This window comes from Felis catus, chromosome B2 (genome assembly GCF_018350175.1).
Source record: "Felis catus isolate Fca126 chromosome B2, F.catus_Fca126_mat1.0, whole genome shotgun sequence".
In the NCBI taxonomy this organism is placed as follows: domain Eukaryota; kingdom Metazoa; phylum Chordata; class Mammalia; order Carnivora; family Felidae; genus Felis; species Felis catus.
Window position 1 is genome coordinate 32,645,321 of NC_058372.1, and position 25,459 is coordinate 32,670,779.

The 25,459-nt window shown below is 52.6% G+C and overlaps 1 long non-coding RNA gene across 1 annotated transcript; it reads left to right on the forward strand.

Moving 5' to 3' along the window:
* The first annotated feature begins 2,186 nt into the window (after positions 1 to 2,186).
* Positions 2,187 to 13,075, forward strand: LOC123385345. Its single transcript, XR_006597691.1, has 3 exons — positions 2,187 to 9,711; positions 10,173 to 10,314; positions 10,907 to 13,075. It is a non-coding gene; the product is annotated as an uncharacterized LOC123385345 (long non-coding RNA).
* Positions 13,076 to 25,459: the final 12,384 nt, after the last annotated feature.

The window sequence follows — 25,459 nt, forward strand, 5'->3', positions numbered from 1 at the left end:
ATGTTCCTGAGCTGCCCAGGAAGTGAGAGTAAATAGAGGACATCCGTGTCAACACAGCAGATAAGTGATCTCTTGAGGAAATCCCTGGGCGTTGGCAAAGCAAGTAATTTAGCAAAGCTAATACTGTGTAGACGCAGCAGGAAGGTGTCCTCAAAGACCTTGGTAAAGGGCAGTACTGATGGATGGGACAGGGGGAGCAGTAGCTTGGAAACACGGAGAGGTGGGTTTGCAATCTGGCCCCTGTTGGGTGCTCCCCCCTTGTCCCTGCCTCCTGCCCCAGCTTCCGCAGGGCACCTTGAGGGGCTAGGGGCAGGTGGTGCGACCAGAGCACCGTCACGTCTTGTGCAGCAGGGCCAAGCGCCCAGAGCCTTCGCTCTCCCGCCAGCCCTCTGGGGGGGGGGCCGGGGGGGGGATCAGGGAATAGGGCATAGCGCCTCCCTTTTCTCCCCCTGACCTTCAACCCTCGGAACTCCTGCCGGCTCTGCCTGAAAAGTATGCCTCAAATCCACCCATTCCTCCCACCCCCACTGCTGCCACCCGGGATGGGAGCCTGGAGGAATGCAGCCATAGCGCCCCCCGTGAGCACACGGGTCAGACCACCTGCCTCCATGGTCTCCCAGCCCTGCCATTCCTAGACGGAATCCACATTGTTAGCATGGCTCGAACTTCTGCAACCTCACAGCCCCCACTTTCTACCCACCTGGGCACCCCTGCCTCACTGGCCTCTTCCCTGCTGCCTCTGGTCACTCTTCCCCCAGGGGCCCCCAAGCTCCCTCCCTCACTTCCGCCCAGCCCCTTCACCCCCCTCCCTCCCTGACCTCCTCCTCATTGGTTCCCCCCCACCTCACTTTTCACCTCCTGGCTGGTATCTGTTTGTTTCCCTTTGTCTCTTGCTTCTAGAAAGGACTTGGGGTCTAGGGATTCCCAAGGATCCCTGGGAATTCAGCGGGTCAGTGAACGTGAATGGAAAAAAAAAAATCACGTCTTTATTTTACTCATTTTTAGCTGAAATTTAGCACTTCCTTCCATTGTGCCTGTTTGGCAACAAACCATAGCAGTTGTCACAGAACCCGGGGCTCTGTCACACACAGAAAGTGCAGATAATTTCCGATCATATTATAATCACAGCACAAGTCTTGAAATATCATTTATGCTCAACCCTACTTCAAAGTGATGGTAGTTTTATTAGACCCACTGCTCAATCTCATTATTTAATGCATTCATAAAGAAGCACATGTATTACCTCATCCCAGTTTCTTAATACTTTGATAACTGCATTATCCATAATGCATTCTGCTGGGTGGATTTACGAATGTTATTCTGAGAAGGGGTCTGCGGGCTTCTTCAGACGCCAGAGGGTCCAGGGCATAGCAACAGGGAGGGGCCGCTGTAAACTCTGTGCCGAGAGGGCCCAACACAAGGCAAGAGCTGAGTAAATATGGATGCAAGGAAGGAAGGTGGGGAGGAGGGAGGGAGGGAGGGAGGGAAGGAAGGAATACAGCACAGAAGTGAATATAGCTTAGGGGTGAGAGCGGGGCTGAGTCAGAGCTCCGTGGGTGAGCCGGGCTCTCTGACGTGCTCAATATGAAGCCTTGGGTTCATCATGTAACCTGCTGGAGCCTCGATTTCCTCATCTATAGGAAAGATGAGGGATGTACTAGGGATAGAGACCGGCTACCTGCTTCGTACGGTTGTTGTGAAGATAAACTAGTATGCTTGGTACATGGTGAAAGCTCTGTAAATTATAACGTATTTTATGGGGCGCCTGCGTGGCTCGGTCAGTTGAGTATCCGACTTCGGCTCAGGTCATGATCTCATGGTTCGTGGGTTCAAGCCCCGCGTCGGGCTCTGTGCTGACAACTCAGTCTGGAGCCTGCTTCGGATTCTGTGTCTCCCTCTCTCTCTGCCCCTTCCCTGCTCATACTCTGTCTTGTCTCTCTTTCTCCAAAATAAATAAACATTAAAAAAAAAAAAAAAAAGAAATCGGAAGGCTCCTGGGTGGCTCTGTCGGTTAAGTGTCTGACTTTGGCTCAGGTCCTGATCTCGTGGTTCGTGGGTTTGAGCCCTGCATGGGGCTCTGTGTTGACAGCTCAGGGCCTGGAGCCTGCTTCGGATCCTGTGTTCCCCCCCACCCCCCCCGCCCCTCCCTCACTCATGCTCTGTCTCTCTCTTGTCTCTCAAAAGTGAATAAAGGTTAAAAAACATTTTTTTTTTTAATTTATAACATATTTTAGTCAATGCTGTGACTTCCCTAGGTCTAGGCTTGGCTCAACGATTGGGCTCCTCAGCCGGGAAGGTGAAGGCATTCCACAGAGTTCTCCCCCTGCAGGTGTCTGGGGCGTTCTATGGAGACTGGCCAGGGCTGGGCCACAGGCAGTGTCTGGAAACAGGGAGAACTGTCCAGGGAGGCTGAGCTGGGGGTTGTGCCTGCACGGGCATTCTTGTATGGAGGGGTGGTGTGGCATTCTAATCGTACCCCTAGAAGGGAAAAGCCTCCAAGACCCTAACTTGTGAGTCTGGAGACATTTATGGGGATGGCCAGGCCAGGAAGGCATCTGGGACAAACTGTCAGGAAAGGAGGTCCTGAGGATGGGGGGGGGGGGCGGCGGCAAACTCCGCCCCCCTGGCCAAGCCCCATCCCTGCTGCCCTGCCACTCCCCTGAGTTTCCCTGTTTACTGCCACAACACATCCCGGGGGCCAGCCCCCTTGCCCTTCCTGCTCAGGGAGGCCTGGGTTGGCCTCTCTCAGCTCCCTGGGCACCTCTTTCCCAACCTCCCGGCTGTTACAACACACACAGAAAATGACAACCATTGCAGGGCACACTGGCGAACGGAAGTCAGGGAAGCCAGAGGCAACCAGCCTCCCTGTCCCTGAACAGGCTGGCGCCCTCCTGCCTCAGGGCCCTTGCCTGTGCCAAGCCCCCTGCTCAAATCCACGTATCCGCATGATTTGTCACCACCATTTCCTCTCAACCGGGCCCAGGTGCCAACCTTCCCCGCGGCCCTGCCAGGAGTCTGGGGTGGTGGGAAAACCCTGGCCTTGCAGTCTGTTTTCGTCTGTAATTAGGACAGTATCACCAGCTTCCTGGGGGTGGCCGTGAGGACAGAGATGGTGTCGGGGCACTCCTGAGTGGAGCAGGTACACAGCGACGGGGATGGGGCCCCGGGAGGACCCATGGCCTGCCCAGGCTCTGCCTGGGTGTCCTGGCTGCTGGGGAGAGAAACATCCATTGTTCTGGGCTGGGATCTCCAGTGAGCGCCTGTCCCTCCAGGGCCCCAAGTGGCCCCCGCACACCTTCCCGTTCTGCCTTAGAGCTTCCCCAGCACGAGAGCACACTGTTGCTTATCCGCTGCTTCCACTATCCTTCGAGGGAGGTGAGGTGGGCACTGGAGCGCCCATTTTACAGATGGGGGATTAGAGGTTCCGAGAGGTGAGGTGAGATAACATCCAGGGGGTCTCCCACACATGCGCCGGGCTCTACGCTTCCCGCTACGGTCCTTTGTGCTGGACCCTGATGGGCGTTGGTTCCGAGGTTATACTGGGACCCAATCTCTAGGCCCACAGAGGAGGGCTGTGTGCATTCAGGGCTCTGCCGTGATGCCAGATAATCTGCATTTATTGAGCCCCGACCACGGAGCCAGCCAAGCGTTTGACTCTGGGACTTGTCAAGCCTCACACATCTAGGAACAGGCGCGGCTGTCCCGTGCAGAGATGCGGAAGTGAGCCAGCGCCAGGAGTGAAGCCTGGTCTTCGTGATGTGAAAGTCTGTGCTCCCTCCCGCAGGCGGCACTGCTGGGAGAGAAGGGGAGGCGGGGACAAAGAGGAGGGCGTGAAGAGGGAAGAGAAACTCGGAGTTTGGAGAGTCTGGGACGCTGGAGGGGAGGTGGACTCCGGGGAGCCGATTCAGGAGACAGACGGCTCTAGCCAGGAAGAACAAGCTGGCAGCCGCTGGGACCGAGCCCGTAAGCCAAAGGGCTTGGCCAAGGAGGAAGGAAACTGCCAGCACGCGCACATCTGCACCCCAGGAGCCCAAGCTGCTCTCCGCGAAGCTGGGGTGAGGAGGGCGGTTGGTCTAGGGACACGGGGGAGATGCTAGGCCGTGAGCCCCGCCCCTCGCCAGGCCTGCTCTTCAGGCATCTCAGCCCCTCCTGACTCACACCGTCCCCCCCTGAGTCCACACGCGGATAATCAGAAGGTGTTGGTGGACGGGTGGGTGTCAGCTTCCGAGGGCGGGTTTTCCCCCGGGGTTGCGTAGCCGGGCGGGCACGAGGCCCGAGGGCATCTTGTCACTCTTGGTGGCTTGGTGCGGGTGTGCATGCTCCTGCATGTGAGTGCCTGTGTGTGCCAGGTTTGCGGTGTCACGCAGGGGCCCCTTGGCGTGTTTGCCTGTACACGTGGTGTGTGCACGAGCACGTACTGACTGCGAACGATCGTGCGTGTGTGCATGCCCGCGTGGTGGCGTGGGTCGAGGGGGCCTGTGCTGTGCGCACACGCGTGTATGCATGCGTGTGTGCCTGTGCAGGAGAGCTGGGCAGAGAGGACACTCCAGTGATGCTGGGGAGGATCCCTGCTTTCCCATGATCCCCCACTGAAGCTGGCCGAGGACGCTGTTGCAGGGAAGGGAGGCCTGGGAAGCCTTCTCCCAAAGGTGCTGCCAGCAGCAGGGGAGGGAGGGAGGAAACAGCACCTTATTTAAATGCAAATGACTGAAATACAACTTTCTTTATTAAAATGCAAATTACACTTCAGTCTCACACCTCCCGGTGCCAAAGCCACAGAACCCAATCAGGAATCAAAGCCGCAAGGACCCTCAGTCACCCGGGGTGGTGAGAGGCCCCACTTGCTGGGCACAGGAAGCCAAGGCGGACAGAGGATGGGCCCCAGGTGGGCCTGGGATGTTGAGCCAGATGCTTGCCATCCCCCCCTCTAGGGCTTCCGGGAGAGGGAAACAGCTACTGATGCCAGAAGTGGGGGCCGGAGGTTGCCCCCAGAGCAGACCAGGCCGGAGCTTGCCCTGGGCCACCTGCTGGCTCTCTGCCTGGCTGGGGCAACGCGCTGCGTGGTCCCCAATGAGCCCCGGGCTCCCTGGTGAGCCTGGAGCCCTCAGTTGGGAGACTTGTTTGGCTACTTGCAAACAAGAATTGTTTGGCTACTTGCCAACGCGGTTAACCGGACCGCCTCTTGGACGGTCAGAACCTGGCTGCCAGGGAGAGTATTGGAGTCCACCTCGAGCAGCCCCAGCTCTGAGCTCAGGCCCCAAGGCAGCCTTGACTCCCTCATCCCCTCCTCTTGCCAGGGGCCCTGGAGCAGGCTGCCAGGTCGTGAGGGGGGACTGCAGTAGGCGACCTGACTCGGGGTCAGATCCTCTGGCAAGAAGGGTATCTTTCTCTTCGCACACAGACACACTTGACTTACACCTTTTCCTAAGTCAGTCCTCCCACAGAAGGTGCCTCTTCCTGATTTGCACGTAGTCGCCGCACAGCTTGGGGGCTCCTGAGACCTCGGACTTCTCTTCTGCTCTACACCTCCCTCTCAGATCTTACTTCTGCTCCCTGCTCCTTGCTTCCCCCACCCCCACGTCTCTACACTTTGTTCCCTGCACCCCCTCTTTGCTCCTCATCTTCTAGCCCTTCTCCACCTCTCTGCACCCTCCCTCTGGTTTGTCCCCCTCCCAGAATCAGCCTGACATGGGGTCCTCATCCACCAGGGTCTGAGACAGGTGCAGGCAGCCCAGGAAGGGTGGGCCAGACCCTTGCTGGCTCAGGGCCATCCCGGCACGTGCAGGGAGCCCGGGGCGTGGGGGAGGGTCCCGGCTCCTTCCATCTGCCAAGCTCCTAATATAGGCAGCAGCAGCCGGGGCGCCGAGCGGGGGAAGCAGGGGAAGCAGAAGGCAACTTGGAGCTGGAGGGTGACAGGGCTGCATTTCCTCCGTATAAATAGTCCTGTCTGTCTCCCTGGGGGGCGGGTGGCTTCCTGGGGCACTTCTGATGTCATCAGCGTCCCCGGAGAGCTCTGCTGTTATGGCGGGGATAGCTGTCACAGGAGGCTGCAGCGCTGGGGCCCCCAGCGTGCCTCGGGGCCAGTGCATCGGGCAGTCCCGGCCTCTCTCAAGCATCTTCTTGGTCACCGAAGACCCACACCCCAGGCTGTGCGGGTCATGGAGTGGGCCCCTCTGAGGTCTCTTCCTTGACCTCACGCCCAAATCGCTCCGCTGGTCCCACCAGGCCCAGGGACTCTGGGAGGCTGCCCTGGGGGACGCTGAGAACACGGCAACCCCATGTAGACCCCCATCTCTCCGTGCGATGGGTCCAAGCACAAGAGATGACAAAGATTTTGGTGAGAGATACAGGTGGCTCCTGGCTGTCGCCATACTGGCCTCAACTTCCCCGGCAGGGCCCCCGGCTCCGTCCACTCCGGGAGGAGAAGGCTCACCCTCAACCCGGCACAGCACCGCCCACCCTAAATGCCAAGCTTTGGTCCCGTATTTCGGTATCAACGTGGGCTTCTTCAGACCCTGTTACCCTGTCGAGAAGGTAGAGGAGACAAAGCTCCAGCCAGGGCTGTCACCATCAGGCTGGGAGCTCCCAGAGGACAGGGGCTGCTCCGCCCATCAGACGTGTGGGGGGCGGGTGTTGGTTCTTTAAGAGCCGGAGGCCCTGCCTCTGTCCTCAGGCTGGGGTTTCCCTCATATGGAGGTGGTCCTGCTGATGGAGCCCCGTGGGAGTCTGTCTCCAGAGCCCGATCTGTCCTTGAAAGTCCCGGGGGGGGGGGGCATCCTGACCAACAAGAATGGCCTTAGGAGGGCACTGCAAGGGGACAAAGACACTGGGCAGCTGGCAAAGGCCAGGGCCCGTCCCCCGCCTGCACTCCCAGCCACTGGCTGAGGAGGGTATGGAAGGGAAGGCCAGCACGGCAGGGAGGAAACGGGGAGGCTTGGGACAAGCAGGCGGAGGCTGGGGACCCATCTGTGCCTGGTGGGCTTTGAACAGCGTGGCTCGTATGGGACAGTGAGCAGGGGCTCCGGAGCCACTCGACTCTGCGCTTACTAGCTTTGTGATGCCAGCAAAGGCGCTCAACCTCTCTGAGCCCTCACTTTCTCTGAGAAGACTCAACAGGACCTGCGTCGCGGCATTGACATCATCCAATGGTGCGTGGCGCACGGCAAGGACCGTCCTTAGGCTGAAAGCCCCCGGGTCTCCTCTTACAATTCTTCGGCTGTTAGAGGCCCTCCCGGCTCCTCCTGCCTTGCAGGGCACCCACACTAAGCAGTGAGAAGGTGCTCTGCTGTGGGGCCGACCATCGAGGCTGCCATTATCTCTTAGGCACTCAGTGCCCGCGGCTCAAGTCAAGCCAGGAATCTCTCTGAGCACGATGACAGGTCAGCGCAGCCCTCCTGCGTGGCAGCCCTGGGACGGCCGGGACAGCCGGGATTGGGAGCCCCCGGTAGGGTGACTGTGGGCATGCCCCGCACCTCTCCCGGAGGGCTCTGCCCTGGCTGCCCAGGGCACTGCCTTCCAGCCTCCCGGCCTGTCCTGGGATCCTGTCCCAATTCAGTATGAGTGTAATTGGATTTGAACCCTTGTCTCAGGGCCTGCCTCCGAGGGAGCCCACACTAAGACTTTCACACGGCTGTGAGCTAGCTCTCCCCGAGGCCAAGTGACTCAGAGGCTGGGCCTGGATAGAGGGAGGGCTCCTCCTTCAGGGGCTCTGAGGGTCCAGGGCCAGGGCTTGGAAGCGGAACTGTTACCAGGCTCTGCAGAAACCTCTGCTGCCCTTGGGGCTGTGACAAGAGCTGTCTCCTCTCGTGTCCTTACTCTGTGTCAACATCCTCTTATCAGCCCTTGTAAAGGAGGCTGCCGGCAGCATGTGGGTGGCAGCAAAGTCATGCCCCGTCCTTGAGGTGGTGGAGTCAGAAAACTAGAGGATAATCACTTATACGCATTAGGTGTGATATCTTATTTATTCTCATAACAATCCTGGAAGCCAGACTGCCACGTACAGTCGGGCAGGTTGTTCACTGCAAGAGGGCAGTGCAAGTTCTTCCTACCAAAGCAGCCTACCTGGCACATATCTGTGCCCCTGTGGGTGGTGAGGGAAAGAGGAGGAAAGCCTTTCACCATGCCCAAGAGTTTTCAGCATGTAAGAGGTTGAACTAAGCTCTGATTCCAAGAATTCTGGCTTCAGGGCCTGCATTCCTTACTACACTGCTTCATACACCCTTGACAGGGCTGAGCCAGTAATGAGGGCTGGAAAGCTGGGGAGGGCTTCGACTCTTGGGGGCCAAGTCGGTCCTGAGATGTGGGGAGTCCAAAGAACCAAGGGAAGATAGTCATCTCCCCTGGGCGGACCAGGAGTCTGGGGGCCAAGCCTGAGCTACGTGCCATGAGGGAAAAGGCCAGAACTAGAAGCCAGGAGACCAGAATTCTGCGGCTTTGTGGTCCTGAGCAAGCCACCTTGCCTCCCAGAGCCTCCATTTTCCCACCTGTAAAATGGGAAGTTTACGGGCCCCAGCTTGTCTGTTCCACTGGCTAGGAATAAACCAGATGTTTGAAGGATTTCAGAGGGAGGGAGGTATTTTCCAGTGCCTAAAATCACACCAAGAACTGCCCAAGTTCAAGCTCAATACATATTTGTCGTCTGCTTAACACAATTATTATTTCCCAGGTCTGTCTGTGCAGACCCCACCCCCAACCCCACCCTTTACTGACAGCCCATCCCCCCCAAGTGCCTGCCTTCCTTCTCTGACACAGAACAGCACAGTCTGAATGCCAGGGCGCTCCGGGCGAATGACTCAGCCTCCGGAACGAGTCCCAACATCTGGCTGACAAAGGGCACGGCTTGCTCCCGAAGCAACTCCTTCTGCACAAATATGTGCTTAATATTCAATTAGTATTTATCTGCCACGAACAACAATTACGCCACTGACGCTCAATGAAGTGCCTGGTTAATTAATTAACGCAGCCTTTCACATGCTGGCAGTATTTCTCTGTGAGTACGGTGGCTAAAAATAATAGCACAGTGACGCCAGGACGAGCCAGGGCTGGCAGGGGCGCCCTGGGTTTTCCGGGCTCCAGATGTGAGTCTGGAGCTGAGCGTCTGCCACCCATCCAGTCATCTTCTGGAGTTAAAAGAAAAAAAAAAACAAGGCCACGCCAGGATTTGTAGCAAGACACTTAACCCCTCCACCGCCCAGCCCGGTTCCTCCTCCACAGCAGGAGGGCCAGATGACCGTCAGGGCTCCCTGGTGTCCTGAACACAGGGGTTCCCTCTGTGACACTCAGAACTGTACTGAACCCTCCAGGCTCCACACGCAAGCACCACCTCGGCTCCTGGGTCCGATCTCGGGAGAGGCTGCTGACCGCACCCCCTGCACCTGTTTCCCCTGCTCCCTACAGCTGGGTCCCCCCCTTCTGTTTCTGTTCCTGCTCCTGCCCTCTCCTGGCCTCCCAGCCCAGCTCCCCAGCTACCAGCCTCCAGGGCCCTACTCTCCCCTCTGCCCCCACCTCCCTCAGGACCTACTGAGGGGGCAGAGCACGGAGACCAGGCTGCCTGGATTCACCCCAGCACTCAGCTGACTAGGTGTGTGACGCCGGACAAGTCACCCAAGGCCCCGTGCCTCAGTTTCCCCACTTCCAGAATGCAGATCCTCACGTGGGAATAATCACAGCCTCCGCTCAGAGTGGGATAAACTGCCAGAATCGGCCCAGAAGGTAATGGCTCAAACACAACAGCTGCTTGCTTCCCGCTCCCATTTCAGCCGGGAAGGGCAGCCCAAGGGCCCAGGCTCCTCCCCTCCTGTTGTTTCCCTTGGCTGAAGGCCCTGCCATTGTCCTCGTGGTCTCCTCTGTGTCTGCGGTGGGGGGGGGGGGGTAAGGAGCGTGGAGGCAGCACCGTGGCCATCCCGGAGGAGGCGCGCCTCACCTCCACTCAGTTTCCATCACCCAGAGGGTGGGACACGGGCGCGCTTGGGGGCAAGGCAGGCCAGGACATGGGTCAAGTCGTGTGCCCAGGGAGGAGAGAGGGGACAATGATGGATGGGGAGCGGCCTCTGCCGCGTGCCCTCAGAAGGCTGTTAGGAAGATCAAATGGGTTGATAAATATAAAACCCTTGGCACCTGGCATGTGGTAAATATCTTTTGAGCAACTGCTATGATTTCTGTTCCCGCGCTAGGTTCTGTGGATAGCAGGGCGGACGGCACCCTCCCTATGCGTGAGGACCCGAGGGGAACCCGAAGAGGAGACCCACATATTGTAATTCAGAAGGTGCCACACCCGAGGGGCGTTCAAGGTGCCGAGGACGAGGATGGGTGGAGGTGAGGGGCTGGGAGGGGCTGAGTCTTAAGGAGTGGAGCCAGCTGATAGGTAGGTCACATTTTGAGGACAGACCCCTAGCGAGGCTGGAGAGTCGAACTTTGTCCCAGGAGCCCTGGGGGTTGGGGGAGCACAGTTGAAGCAACACTATCTGACCTACACTTTAGAATGTTCCTCGGAGGGGCGGAAAGGAGGGTGGACTGAAACAGAGCAGCGGACTGGCCCTCAGCATCCCTTCCCACTCCCATCTGGGCGCCTGCCCGTCCTGCAGGGTCTGGGAAGCTGGACACCACGTTTCCAGACTCCCTTGCAGCTAAGTTTTAAAATACGAGTTAGGTTCTGCTAGGCGGAAGCAGTTGCCTGTGATCTGGAAGGCCCAGTGGGTGGGGCGATCTTGCTCCCGTTGTCTGTTTCCTGCTGGCAAGGGAGCAAAGACACGGGGTAGCTCTGCAGTGTCCAGCCTCCAGCCTCCTGCAGGGACCACCGCAGGAGACAGTGGCATCCTCCTCCTGGCTTCCCGACCCTAGCCCTCAGCTCCAGGGTGTGGGATGCGTTCATTTTTTTTTTTTTTAATGTTTATTTCTTTATTTTCAGAGGGGGCAGCGGTGGAGAGAGAAAATCCCAAGCAGACTCCGTGCTGTCTGCGCAGACCCCCACGCGGGGCTCAAACTCATGAGCTGCGAGATCGTGACCTGAGCCGAAGCCGGACGCCCGACCGACCGGGCCACCCGGGCGCCCCAGGATGTGCTCTTAAACTAACAGCACTAACGTTGGCCTTGGGATTGTCAGACAGAGGCACCACTCCCCTGGCGGGCCAGTTCTTGGGCATCATTCCGGCAGGCTCCTCCAAGCACTGGATCCGCACCTGATGGCCTGAGATAGGCCGGCGTGGAGCCTTTAGGAGTCGTCTAGGCGAGAGAAGGCGAAAAGGTTGAACCAGGGCCGTGGCTGCAGGCTGCGGATTTGAGAAGAGATTTGGAAGACAATTCTGAAGAGTCCTCTTGGTTCGCTGATCTACTGGAGGTAGATGGTGGGGGGAGGGAGGCGAGGAATTAAAAATAACCCTAGTTTGTCTCCTGGTTTGCACGGCTGGTGGAAGACGAAGCAAGCCACCGGTCAAGACAGGGAAGAGCAGGAACGAGGAGGAAGGTGATGTTTCTGAGCTGGCCCATGGGTTTAAGGACCCATGCAGATAGCAGATGCAGACTGGAGTCTGGAGGGCAGAGGACGACGGGGAGACGCTGGCCCAGAGGTGAGAAGAGGGGAGAGGAACGGGGCAAAGGTGTCACCTCATCGTGATGGCAGCAGTGTCGCGGAAAGCCACCAGCAGCTCAGACTGGGTCAGATGCTGTTCGATGTCTCTAGGAAGTCACATGCACGGGGGCAAACCTTCCCATCCTGCTAGGAGGCCACCTGCCGCCAGCAGCGTCTCTCTTGCCTGCAAGACATGGAATCTTATCATTATCTCAGTCTCCTCAAGGCTTTACTCATAGACGTGGCTCGTTGGCGGGCCTCCTGACAAAACTGTGGGGACAAGGTGGGGTCAGAAGCCACACGGGGAGGGAAGGGGGAGCGGGCGGGAGTCCTACAGACGGGGAGAGGAAGCTGCTGTTGCCAGATGTCCGCAGGGGCCTGGGAAGGGGAGAGAGTGGGAAGAGGAGGCAGCGACAATAGGGGAGGCACCACTTTCTCTGGGTGGGGAGGGGTGAGAGTAACACTGAAGAGCAGCGGGAGAGGGAGACTGAGAACCCGCCACCACCCTCACCCGGACGGGGCCACCACGCTGGCCAGTGTCCCTCTCCAATGCACCCTCCAGGCCAACCGGAGTGAGCTCCAGCCCACCACACCTCACCCTCCCTTACTCCGAGTCACTCGCTGGCTCCCTGTTGCCCCAGAGTCTCAGTGTCCTTGTGCTCTCAGGAGGAGCCCTCGGCGATCTCCCCACCGCCTGCCTCCCCAACCACTTGCCCTGCTCTTTCCTAAGGGAAAAACCTGCCGCGGCGGCCAAACCACTCCGGCTTCATTTTCTCCGGGTACGCCACAGTTGTTCCTGCCCGTGAAGAAGCCGTTTTGGACCCTTAAACTCTTGTTTGAGCTGCCCTGATGGTTTCAGAAACGTGGGGCAGCAAGAGGGTTTGACCCTTTGAGAAGCCCAGCGGTGGGCCCACAGATATGCCTCCCTCTTCTGGTGTGGGCACCGAGGGAAGGAACGCTCCTCCCCCAAGGCCAAAGCCGATCACAGCAAGCCCGGTGCTCCCTTTTGCCAGTGATTGGTTCAAAGGTGGGCATGTGACCCAGTTTGGGCCAACAGAGAAGTCTGAGGAAGGGTTCTGGGAGAGATTTTACTCCCTGTTAAAAAGGAAGCCGTGTGCTAGCAGCTCTTTCCTGCTTTTGGATACCGAGGTGTGAGCATGTGATGTGGCAGCCACCTTGTGACTATGAGGGGAAACATGGCTGATACGCTGAGAATAGCTGACGGGAATAATGAGCAGAAATGAGGCCCAGGATAATGTACTGAGCCACGGTACCTACCCTGGATGTCCTCAACCTCCTGACATCTTGTTAAGCAAGCTTGTGAACTTCTGTAACCTAGCTCGGCATCCCCATTTGTAAAATTAGGAAGAAGGAGGACAAGGGGAGGAGAGACGATCTCACAGGGCTGTTATGAGGATAAAAGTGAACTATTGGTGAACCCCTTAGTTATATGGCTGCACCTATGCCTGGAAATATTGGTGTTAAATAAATAGAAATAATGAAAACTCCCATTGGCTAAGCCTCTTTCAGCTGGCTTTTCTGACGCTTGGATGGTGAAGAGTGAGCCCCTTCAGCAGAAGGTAGGGGCTGAAAATCTGACACGAAGGAGCCTGTCTCGGGGCTGGAGTGAATGTGCAGACTTGCGAGGAGCCTCTGGGAGGATGCTGTGCCATGCTGCTTTCTGGCATATGTGGGGGGAGGGCTGGCATCTCTGTGGCCTGGACCCACATAGATGTGACCCAGCCCTCATCTCCAGCAGCAGCCCCCTGCCGCGACCCCAGGCTTGGCTCCAAGGACCAAGCCCGTGCCTGCTACAGAGGGGTCCAGGCGTAAACAGAGAGTGGAGCAGGACGTCCTTTCAGTGAGGGGTGGCAGGAGGCGAGGCTCTGTGCACCTCAACCTTGCCTCCAAACCGTCGAAGAGCCATTTCCCTAACTAGTCACGCCGTCCCCTACTTCTGCTGTGCAGGTCCGTACCCTTCTCCTTGGCGACAGGTGCAGTGTCGGTAGTGGCTGAGGGTCCCGGGAGCATTTCAGCTCTTGCCAGCTGTCTGAAGGCCAGGGAGCATCCCTGACCCTCCTAGGCTTTGCGCCTTCTGCCAGATTCTGTGAGCCAAAGCTCTCCCCTTCTCGGGCTGGCTCCACGGGTGTGAGACCTGGGCAGCCACACGGGCCCCACACCCGGCCTAATGTCCTGCTGTTGCTGCCTTGAAATTATCATTATTATTATTTTACTGTTTATTTTTGAGAGAGAGAGAAACGGAGTGTGGGTGGGAGAGGGACAGAGAAAGAGAGAGAGACACAGAATCCGAAGCAGGCTCCAGGCTCCGAGCTGTCAGCACAGAGCCCGACGCGGGGCTCGAACTCACGGACCGCGAGATCATGACCTGAGCCCAGGTCGGATGCCCAACCGACTGAGCCACCCAGGAGCCCCTCTGCCTTGAAATTATTAATGATTTTTCCAACAAGGGACCCCAGCAGGCCCTACAAATTATGTAGCCAGCCCCACTCTTCATCCAGGCTGCCTGGACTGGGGTTTCTGTCCTCGCCACCACAGACTCGAGCGCACGTCCATCCATCTCCTGGTTCTAGTAGGTGCGGCCCTCAGACATGAACACCGAACACCTCCCCTCCTCTGCCCCGCCAGAGTCTCCGAAGCACCTCTCCCCACTGCCGAATCCTCCTGGATTCGGATTCCTGTCGTGGCCCAGATGACTGACTGTGATAGTTCCTAACTGGTTTCCTGGCTTCCAGGCCTTTCCCTCCTCTGGGCAGCCACCACCGAGATGTTTCTAAATTACAAATCTGATCATGCTCCTTGCCTGCTTATAGCATCTCAGGGGCTCCCAGCAGCCTAAGCTATCAATTCCAAGCCCCTGTGGCCCAGGGCACAAAGCACTTGCCGATCCCATCCCTGCCTGTGTATGTAGAGATCATCCTAAGCCATGCCCTCCCTGCTCCCTCCAGCCCCCCCTCTGCCCACACCCACAACGTTTCCCTCAATTCCCAGAAAAAGCCTGTTTCACGCTCTGTGTCTCTGCGCACACCGTTTTTGCTGCCTGTTCTCCATCCGGCTAAGCCCTGTCACCTTGAGAACTCGAGCACCCCCTTCCCTCCTCCTCCCCCTGCACCCACAGCCCCGAGGGTCTCTCTGAGTGGTGGACCTGATTGTGCACCTGTCTGTGTCGCCGTGTCCTCAGCATCCAGCACAAAGCCTCCCTGGCCCCTGGGGTGCCAAAGCCACTTCCCCTCCCTGGGCCTCAGTCTTCTGGTCCATTCGTTCAACAACATGTGCTGGGCACTTACTCTATGCCAGGTGCCGTCCCAGGCTCTGAGCAGGCACCCGCCATGCAACTGGGATCCAATTAGACCCAAACCCCAGCCTTTGGGAGCGAGAGGGGCAGAAGAAGGGGTCACAGGCATAAACAATGCGTAGGTGAATAGACACCTATGATAACGGCCACTGGTGATGCGTGCTGAGAAGACAGACCACAGCAGGTCAGAGAGGGATGACGGTGCTGTCTTCTGTCGGGTCATCAGGAGGGCCTCTCTGGCAAGGGGATGCTCCCCGAGTGAGGAGGGAGCCCTGCTGGTGTAGGGGGTGGGGGAAAGTTCCAAAAAGAAGGGACAGTGAGGGCAAAGGCAGGAATGTTGGTGAGTCCCAGGGACGGTTTAGGGCACCAGTGTGGCCTGAGCAGAATGGAACATGGATGAGGTCGAGGAGGAACTTGGGGGCCCCGTAGAGGCTGCACTGGAAGCCCCGCCCAGCCCCACTCTGCCCTCAAATCCACCTACCCGGGTCCAGCTGCTCTGGCCTCACCTACTCTTTCCATGAGCAGGTCCATCCCTCCAAGGTCCCTTCTGTCCCCTGCCCCTTGACCTATCCACCACCTCCTCCCCGCCTTAACACAGAACCCCCTGTGACCCACCCCCCGCCACCTCCCTGCCTGTTGAGTGCCCACCGTATTCCTATAATGATGATTTGAGCGCCCTGCCCCATATCCCATCGGCCCTCCTGGGATTCTAGCATAGAGAGCTCTCCACAATGAAGCATGCCACCTGGGGACCATCCACCCTCTCTGGGGTGGGGCGGGACCCACGCAGCCTGCAGACACAGTGGACCCAAGGGGTGGGGCGTCAATACCCCAGGGGCACCCCGTTCATGGAAGATGGGAGCAGACAGATAAACGTCGTTCCGAGGGACAGTGCTGAGGTGCATATTCTGCAGGGTCTTCAGAGGTCCCAGAGGGACTGACCTCCCACTGCCCATCGTGGTGACCAGCTCAATAATCCTGCCCCCTCCCCTTAGCTTTTCCTCTTTCTTTCTCTCACTCCTTCCACTCCTTCCCTCGCATTTCTTGGGGTTGCCTCACAGTTAGACCCGTCTCCACATTAAACTTGGAGTTTAACTTGTACCAAGTCTAGTCTCAGGCTCTGCTTTCAGGGAACCCAGGTGAAAGCCAGTGCCCATGGTTACATAATGGAGAAGGGGTCCTTCCTCGCGGCCAAGGTCATGCTCGCCGCCACCTGCCTGTGCAGTATAATTTCTCCCCTTTTCCAGAGAATGCTCCACAGTCCGGCCACTGGTAGCTCCTCCAAGCTCACTTATTCTCTCTCTCTTACCGTTTAGGTTTAAACAGTCTCAAGTGTCTCCCATCCGAAGGAAAAATTAAACATCCTTCAACCCCAATTCCCTCTGGCTTCCAGGACCCATCTTGCCCCACCTCTCAGACCCCTCCCTCTGTCTCTCCCCCATGTCCCATCCATCACCAAGTCCTCTAGATTTTACCTCCTAAATCTTTATGGATCAGCCTATTTGTACCTATCTCGTCACCACTCCTCCCTCGTTCCGGGCACCTTCACTCAAAGTAACATCCAAACTAGGGTTACCAGATAAAATGCAAGATGCCCAATTAACTTTGAGTTTCAGAGAAACAATGATTCTTAAAGTATAAGTATATCCCAAATATTGCGTGGGACATCCTTACGCTGCACAATTTTTCATTGCTTCCTTGAAATTCAAGTGTATTTTTTAATGTTCCTGTCTAGTTAAAATTCTATGAAATTCACAAAGTATTTCAAGGATCATCTTGTATGTTTATCTGCCAAATCTGGTAAGCCTTACCCTTACGATCTCCATGCAACCCCACACTGTGGCCAGATGATCTTGTTCAAACAAAATTTGCTGCATAGTCAGAAAAGTTAAGCATATGTATTGTAATCACTAGATCTACCACTTTTTAAAAAAAGTATATGTAATGTACAACAAGGTGACTATAGTCAATAACACTGTATTGTATATTTGAAGGTTACCAGGGGAGTACGTTTAGAAAATTCTCATCACAAGAAACAAAGTGTGTAACTATATATGGTGATGGATGTTCACTAGATTTATTGTGGTGATTACTTCCCAATATATACAAATATTGAATCAACACGATGTACACCTGAAACTAATGTTCCATATCAATTATGTTTCAATTTTTAAAAATAACATTTAGGGGTGCCTGGGAGAATCAGTTGGTTAAACATCCACTTTCAGCTCAGGTCATGATGTCACAGTTCGTGGGTTCGAGCCCCACGTCGGGCTCTGTGCTGACAGCTCAGAGCCTGGAGCCTGCTTTGGATTCTGTGTCTCCCTCTGTCTCTGCCCCTCCTCCACTTGTGCTCTGTTTATAGCTCTCTCAAAAATAAATAAACATTGAAAAAGTGTTTAATATCATTTAAAATAAAATTTTTCTTTTTCAGAAAAAAAAGTGTTAAGTACAGAAAATTCTATTAATGGCAACAATTTAAATTAGTTCATATCATATTGAATGCCCACTGTGTGCCAGAAAATGCCTGGAAACGAAATGTTCCATTTAACCAAATACTCTGATCAGTCAAGTTTTCATCTATAATATATATCACACTTGGCATCAGTATTTGCAAGATTATAATATAACAATATAAGCAACACTAAGACTGAATTCAGCACTTTGAGACCATGTGATGCTTCAGAGTCACCACCATAAAATACCTAAGGAGGATATCGACCTTAACCTAGGACCCAGAAAGCACACGGGACTGAGTGCCAGGGACACAGGGGTCTGGGCCTGGTCTCATTCATACCACGTTGTTGGATTTGGGCAAATCATTTTACTTCTGTCTGCCGCAGCTTCCCCATCTATAAAGTGGGGGACCACACTAAATGATCTCTAAAAGCTCTTCTGGCTTGATTCAATCACCTTATAGCGTGATAGACTGGAGAAGGGCTACCTAATGGTGTTTCGTCTGAGAAAATGCTGAGTATACTCGTTTTTACTATACTCCTGTAAAAATGAAAATCTTCATAACTTCGTATCTTTGAGGCGAAAAGATTTATCATCACTGGACCAGAGAAAATGTAGTCAATTTATTATGATTCTGGGAGAGTGGAAAATGGATTAAGAGATTTGTGTAGGGTCTCCAGAAATCCAAGGATAGAGCAGACATGAGATCCCTTAACTCCAAGAGCAGGAGTCTGTAAAGAAAATCTTCAGCATCTACTGAGGCCAACATCTATGAAATGGGATGCTGAAGTCTGAAGACAGTTCCCAGAGCGTTTAGGCGGGGCACCTTCCTCCCAGTTCAGGGAAATCCAGGTGGACCCAGTTCCTCAAAGGCATGCTGATAGCAAAATAATACAATGTGTTTTCAAGTGGTAGCTTCCGCGTCTCTTAGAAGTCTAAAACACGAGAATCTTGATAGATTCTTTGTTGGAATTAGTTTGCATTATCTCAAGGAGCTTTGTGAAAACCTGGGAAAGTAGTTTAGAATCTACCCAGCCTTCCTAAGGTAAAAGAAAAAAAAAAAAAAAACATACAAGGAGATAAAGTAAAAAAACAAACAAAACACTTTCAATGAATAAATTAAATAGAATACAGAAAAATAGTCAGATAATCTAAAGGAGAGTAGAAAGAGGGAAAGAGGAACTAATAACATAGGGAACTAATGGAAATCAAATTATAAAATGGAAGTTCTAATCCAAGCATATCAATAATTACATTAAATGCAAATGATCTAAACATATCCATTAAAAATCAGAGAGTATAAGAATGAATAAAAAATCTAATAAGACTCAACAATATGTTGTCTATAAAAAAACCCACTTTGTAAGAGATAGTTAATAATAAAAGGATGGAAAAAGATGTACTTTGCAAACAGTAATCAAAAGAAAGCTACAGGGCTATTTTAATAACAGGCAAGATGGATTTCAGAGTAAGGAAAATTACCATGGATATAAAAGGACATTTTATACTGATAAAATGGTCAATTCACCATGAAGACATAACACTCCTAAATGTGTATGCAACTAACAGCAAAGCTTTAAAATACATGAAGCAAAAACTGATAGAACTGAATAAAGAAATAGACAATTACAGGTGGAGATTTCAAAACTCCATTCAGCAGTTGATAGAAGAAAAGTATACAGTTCAATAAAGATATAGAATTGAACAACATCACTAACAAACTAGATATACTTAACATTTATAGAACCCACCTATGGACAGCCAAATACACATTCTTTTCAAGTGCACATAGAACATTCACCAATATAGACTATACCCTGGGTCATAAAACAAATGTTAACAAATTTAAAAAGTTGAAGTCATACGGGGAGCCTGGGCGCCTCAGTTGGTTGAGCATCTGACTCTTGATTTTGGCTCAGGTCATGATCCTAGGGTCGTGGGACTGAGCCCCACATTGGGCTCCACACTGAGTGTGGAGCCTGCTTAAGACTCTCTCTCTCTCCCTCTGCCCCTCTCCCCCACTTGCACACACACTCTCTCTCTCTCTCTCTAAAAGTAAAATAAAATAATTTTTTGAAAAAGCTGAGGCCAGGGGCACCTGGTGGCTCAGGCGGTTGAGCATCCAACTTCAGCTCAGGTCTTGATCTCACGGTTTGCGAGTTCGAGCCCCGCATCCCTGGAGCCCGCTTCGGATTCTGTGTCTCCCTCTCTCTCTGCCTCTCTCCCTCTCATGCTCTGTCTCTCTCTGTCTCAGAAATAAGGATTTAAAAAATTTTTTAAAAAAAGCTGAAGCCATACAAAATATGTTCTCTGACCATAATGAAATTAAATTAAAGTCAATAACAAAAAGGTAACTGGTAAATCTCCAAACACTGGAAATAAAACAACACACTTATAAATAATCTATGAGTCAAAGAAAAAAAAGTCTCAAGAACATTTGAACTGAACAAAAATAAAATTACAAGTCAAAATTTGTGAATTGTAGCTAAAGCAGGGCTTAGAGGGAAGTTTATAACTTCTAAATTTTTTTTTTCAACGTTTATTTATTTTTGGGACAGAGAGAGACAGAGCATGAATGGGGGAGGGGCAGAGAGACAGGGAGACACAGAATCAGAAACAGGCTCCAGGCTCCGAGCCATCAGCCCAGAGCCCGACAGGGGGCTCGAACCCATGGACCACGAGATCGTGACCTAGCTGAAGTCGGACGCTTAACCGACTGCGCCACCCAGGCGCCCCTATAACTTTAAAATGTTTACATCAGAAGAAAAGAAGGGTCTCAAAACATCAATTCAAGTCCCATCTTGAGAAACTAAAAGACTTGGGGGAGTGGGAGAGGGCAAAATAAACTCAAAGCAAGCAGAAGGAAGGAATTAAGAAAATGGTAGAAAGCAATGAAATTGAAAACAGAAAAAGCAATAGAAAAAACTCAATAAAACAAAAAAAAGTTGATTATTTGAAAAGATCAATAGAATTGATAAACCACTAACTAAATTGACAATGAAAAAAGGAAAGGACACAAATTATCAACATTAGTAATGAAAGAGGTATGTCACTACAGATTCTCACGTTAGAAGGATAATGACAATGTTACCAATTCTACACACATTAAATTCAACAAGGTAGATAAAATGGTTCCTCAAAAGACACAACTACCAAAACTCACTCAAGAAGAAACAGATTATAAGAAGGAGGAAGAAGAGGGGTGCCTGAGCGGCTCAGTCGGTTGAGCATCTGACCTCACGTCATGATCTCACATTCTGTGAGCTCGAGCCCCACATCGGGCTCTGTGCTGATGGCTGAGACCTGGAGCCTGTTTCAGATTCCGTGCCTCCCTCTCTCTCTGCCCCTCCCCTGCTCATGCTCTGTCTCTCTCTGTCTCAAAAATAAATAAAAACATTAAAAAAAAAAAAAAAGGAGGAGGAGGAGGAGAAACAGATTACCCAAAACGTTCTGTATCTATTTTATTTATTTATTTTATTTATTTATTTTTTTAAGTAGCTGAGCCCAACACAGGGCTTGAACTTAGACCTTGAGATCAAGACCTGAGCTGAGATCAAAAGTCAGACGCTTAACCGACTGAGCCATCCAGGCACCCCTGTATCTATTGATAAAAATTGAATTTATAATTTAAAATTTTCCAAAAAAGAAATCTCCCAGCCCAGATAGCTTCACTAGCAAATGTAACCAAGCATTTAAAGAAGAAATAACACCAATCTCTTCCAGAATATAAAGGAAACACTTCCCAACCTATTTCAAGGCCAGCATTACCTTGAAAGCAAGACCAGATACAGATAGTGCAAGAAAAGAAAACTACAGACCAATATCCCTCATGAACACATATTTTAAAAATCCTCAACAAAAGACTTGCAGATAGAATTAACAATAAATAAGGTAAATAACATACCATGACTAAGTGAGGTTTATCCTAGGAATGCAAGATTGGTTCGGCATTTGAAAATCGATCAGTATAATCCACCATATAAACAGATTAAAGAAGAAAAATCACATGATCATATTAATTGAAACAGAAAAAAAAATTTGACAAACTTCAACATTAATTCATAGTAAAAAAACCTCTTAGCAAATTAGGAATAGAATGGAATTTTCTTAGTCTGATAAGGGATGTCTACAGAAACCTTATAACTAACATCGTACCTAATAATGAAGAACAGAATGCTTTTTTCTAAAATCAAGAGCAAGGCAAGGATGTCGACTCTCCTCACTCTTATTCAACATCATGCAGGAAGTCCTAGCCTGTGCAATGAAGCAAGAAAAAGAGATAAGAGGCATACAGATGGGAAAGGGGGAAATAAAATGGTCCCCACTTGCAGACAACAGGATTGTCTTTGTAGAAAATATGGAAAATACCCAAAAGCTCCTAGAACTAATAAATGAATTAATCAAGGTTGTAGAACATAAGGCCAATATGCAAAAATCAATTATATCTTTTTTTACTAGCACTGAACACCTGGAGACCAAAATTTTAGAAAACAGTATCATTTACAATAATTCCCTACAATGAAATACTTGGGTATTGATACAACAAAACATGTGCAGGATCTCTGTACACTGAAAGTTACAAATGACAATGAAAGACAGCGAAGAAAACCTAAATAAATGGAGTGACATACCATGTTCATGAGTCAGAAGACTCAATACAGTTAAATGTCAATTCTCTCCTATCAAAATCCTAGTAAGATTTTTTGGTAGACATAAGCAAGCTGATTCTAAAATTTATATGGAAAGACAATGGAACTAGAATAGCCAAAACAATTTTGAAAAAGAAAAAGTCAGATGGATCATACCACCCAATTTTAAGATTTAATAAAGATGCAATAATAAAGGCGGGGGTGGTTATTAGCAAGAGATAGACACCTAGGGAAATGGAAGAAAATAGCTTGGAAACAGACCCACATGAATATGGTTAATTGATTTTTTTAATGTTTATTTGTTTTTGAGAGGCAGAGAGACAGCACTAGCAGCAAAGGGGCAGAAAGAGAGTGGGAGACACAGAATCTGAAGCAGGTTCCAGGCTCTGAGCTGTCAGCACAGAGCCTGATGTGGGGCTCAAACCCACAAACCCATGAGATCATGACCTGAGCCGAAGTCGGACACTTAACTGACTGAGCCACCCAGGCACCCCTGGTCAATTGGGATCCAGCCCCATGTCGGGCTCTGCACTGGGTGTGGAGCCTGTTGAGGATTCTCTCTTTCCCTCTCTCTCTCTCTCTCTCTCTATCTGCCCCCCCTCAAAAAAAAATACCTGATGCAGATGAGGATTTGGAGCCACTGGAATTCTTCTACATTGCTGGTGGAAATGCAAATTATATAGCCACTCTAGAAAACAGGTTAGCAGTTTCTCATAAAGTTAAATATACACGTATCATAAAACCCAGCGATCGCACTCCTGGATACTTATTCTAGAGAAATGAAAACTCTTAGCGCACGTATACACACACACACACACACACACACACAGAGTAGATGAATGTTTATAGTAGCTATATTCCTAATCATCGAAAATTGGGAAAACCCCAAATGCTCGCCAGTAAGTAAAGGGTTAAACAAAAAAATGTGGGGCATCCATCCAATGAAATACTACTCAACAACAAAAAGGGACTGAGATAAATCCCAAAGGCATTATGCCAGGTGATGGAGTAAGATTCCATCTCCATAACATTCTGGAAAAAGCAACACTATAACAATGGAGAAGAGATCAGTGGTTGTCGGGGGTCAGGGATGGAGGGAAGGATGATTATACACGGTCTGCACAAGGGAGTCTGGGGGCTAATGGAATTGTTCAGTATCCTGATTGTGGTAATGATCACATGAATCTATGCATGTGTTAAAAACACATAGAACTGTATACCACCCCCCTCCCCAATAAAGTCCAGTTTGCTGTACTTTAATTAAAAAAAATTTTTTCTTAATCTGACTATGTTATTCTCCTGCTGAAAATCTTTAAAGGCTTCCCAGTGGGCTCCAACAAAAGCCAAACTCCTCGCCAGGCAGGGCCTCCAGCCCTCATTTCCCACCAGCAATCCAGCCTTCTACACAGGAGCCTTTTCTCAGTTCTTTGAAAAGTGCCAAGCTCTCTCCTGCCTCAGGGCCTTTGCCTACAAGCTGGGGCTCCTTACCTGAGGCTTCCTCCCGTTGGCCTGCAGCCAGCAGGAGTGAGTTGCGGGGAGGGAGTGCATGAAGAGGGGCTCTCTAACCTCCCTCCGTGGGCCCCCTCCCCAGCCCAAGGGCAGCTAGCTGGCCCCCAGCCTACCCCCTCACCCTTCCCCTGCTCCAACTGCCCTGAACTTGCCAAGGTCCCCAAGGACCAGGAGTTAAAGACGCAGACGGTAAAGTAGATCTCAGGACACAGCCCTCACTGGTGGTCTTCAAATTTGGGCACCTCAGAAACACGGGGGAGCTGGGAGGGTGGCTGTGCAATGCAGATATGGGTCACCACCCCAGGGCTGGGGCCCCAGAGGCCAGCTCATCCCCGCTCCCCCAGCCCAGCCCTCCTCCCCAGATGGTGGCTTGGCTGCGTGGGAAGCACAAAGCCGAGCACCCTCTTTAGAGGCAATCGGGAAACCTTTTCATTTTATTCCTTTGAGAGGAAAACGGAAAACAAGGCTGATTTCTCTCCACATAATACTCGGGAACACAGCAGGCTTGTGCGCACCAGGCAACCTGCCTCCTGCGCCCTTCTCGGCCTGGGTGCCCCGCCGCCCCCGCGAGCTCCCGGCCCGAATCTGGGCACCCGGGAGCCAGGCTGGAGATGGCGGGCTTGGATGGCGCCCAGGCGGCGGGCTCTCGGGAGGCAGGGCGCCCTGACTGAAGGCTGGGGTAAAGGGGCTGAGAGCCCGCAGGGACACCTTCCCTCAAGGCGACACCTCCCCATTCTGACTGCCTGTCACCCCCTCTTCAGCGTTAAAGAGCCATTCACAGCCCCCACAGGATCTCCCACTGTGGCAGAAATCACACACACACACACACACACACACACACACACACACACACACCTCGTCCATGGGCAAACCGTGCCTTCCTCCAGGCCCCACTCAAGGCTTTAGACCCCAGGGTGTACAGCCAGGGTGCAGGGATGTCTGGGGTGGGAATGAACGGGAGGGAAAGGCCTCAGTGGAAGATTCTCCCCAGACCATGGGCTGCTTCCCAAAAGCCCCAGAAGGTTCCTGGAAGGCTCAGAGGAGCCAGTCATCCCAAAGAGCGTCAAGGCACTGAGGGACAGAAAATGTGCCGGGTGGGAGGCTTGAGCTACCTGAGCCCTGAGGAAGACAGACCATCCTGGACTCAACCCTGGGTCTATGCTTCCAGTTGGTTCTACCCTCAAAACATACCCAGACTCCCAGCCCTTCTCTTACCTCCGTTGTCCCCACCCTGGTTCAAGACCCCATCACCTGCCACTTGGATAGCTGACGTAGCTTCCTCACTGACCCCTGCTGGCTTCTTCGTCTGCCCTCTGCACTCAATTTCCCCTCCAAAGCCACAGAAACCCTGATAAAACCTTGTCAGATCCTGTCACTCTCCTGTTCACAGTCCCAACAGACCAACCTTATTCCGACCTCAGGTCCTTGGCACTGGCTGTTCCCTCTGCCCTGATGCTCTTCCCAGATATCCACACGCTCCCTTGCTTGCTTCAGGGCTTTGCTCAGATGTCATTTTCTCCCAGAGGCCCTCCCTAACAGCCCCATATGAAAAGCAGCACCTCCTCTCCTGTTACTAGGCACCCACTGACCCCCTCTCTGTCCACAGCGCTGACCCTCATCTAAGCCGTGGCTTAACATCAACTCCGTGAGGACAAGATCTTTGCTGACCTCACTGTTTTGTCCCCACACATAGTAGGTGCTCAGACCGTATCTGTTAGAAGAATATGAAATCCCAGCTCAGGTTTCCCCCCCGCCCACATCTGGTCTCCCTCTAACCTTCCTCACCCGCAAGCCCCGCCCACCACCCACCACCCACCAATGAGGGCCATTCGGTGTGGAAGGGGCGGGGCGGGCAGCCAGAGCTTGAGCCACTGCCCCCAGACACAAGCCTGGGATTTAAGCCAGGCATCAGGCCAGGCCCCTGTCCCCCAGAATCGTGCTCCTCATTTCCTCAGCAGTGTGCTT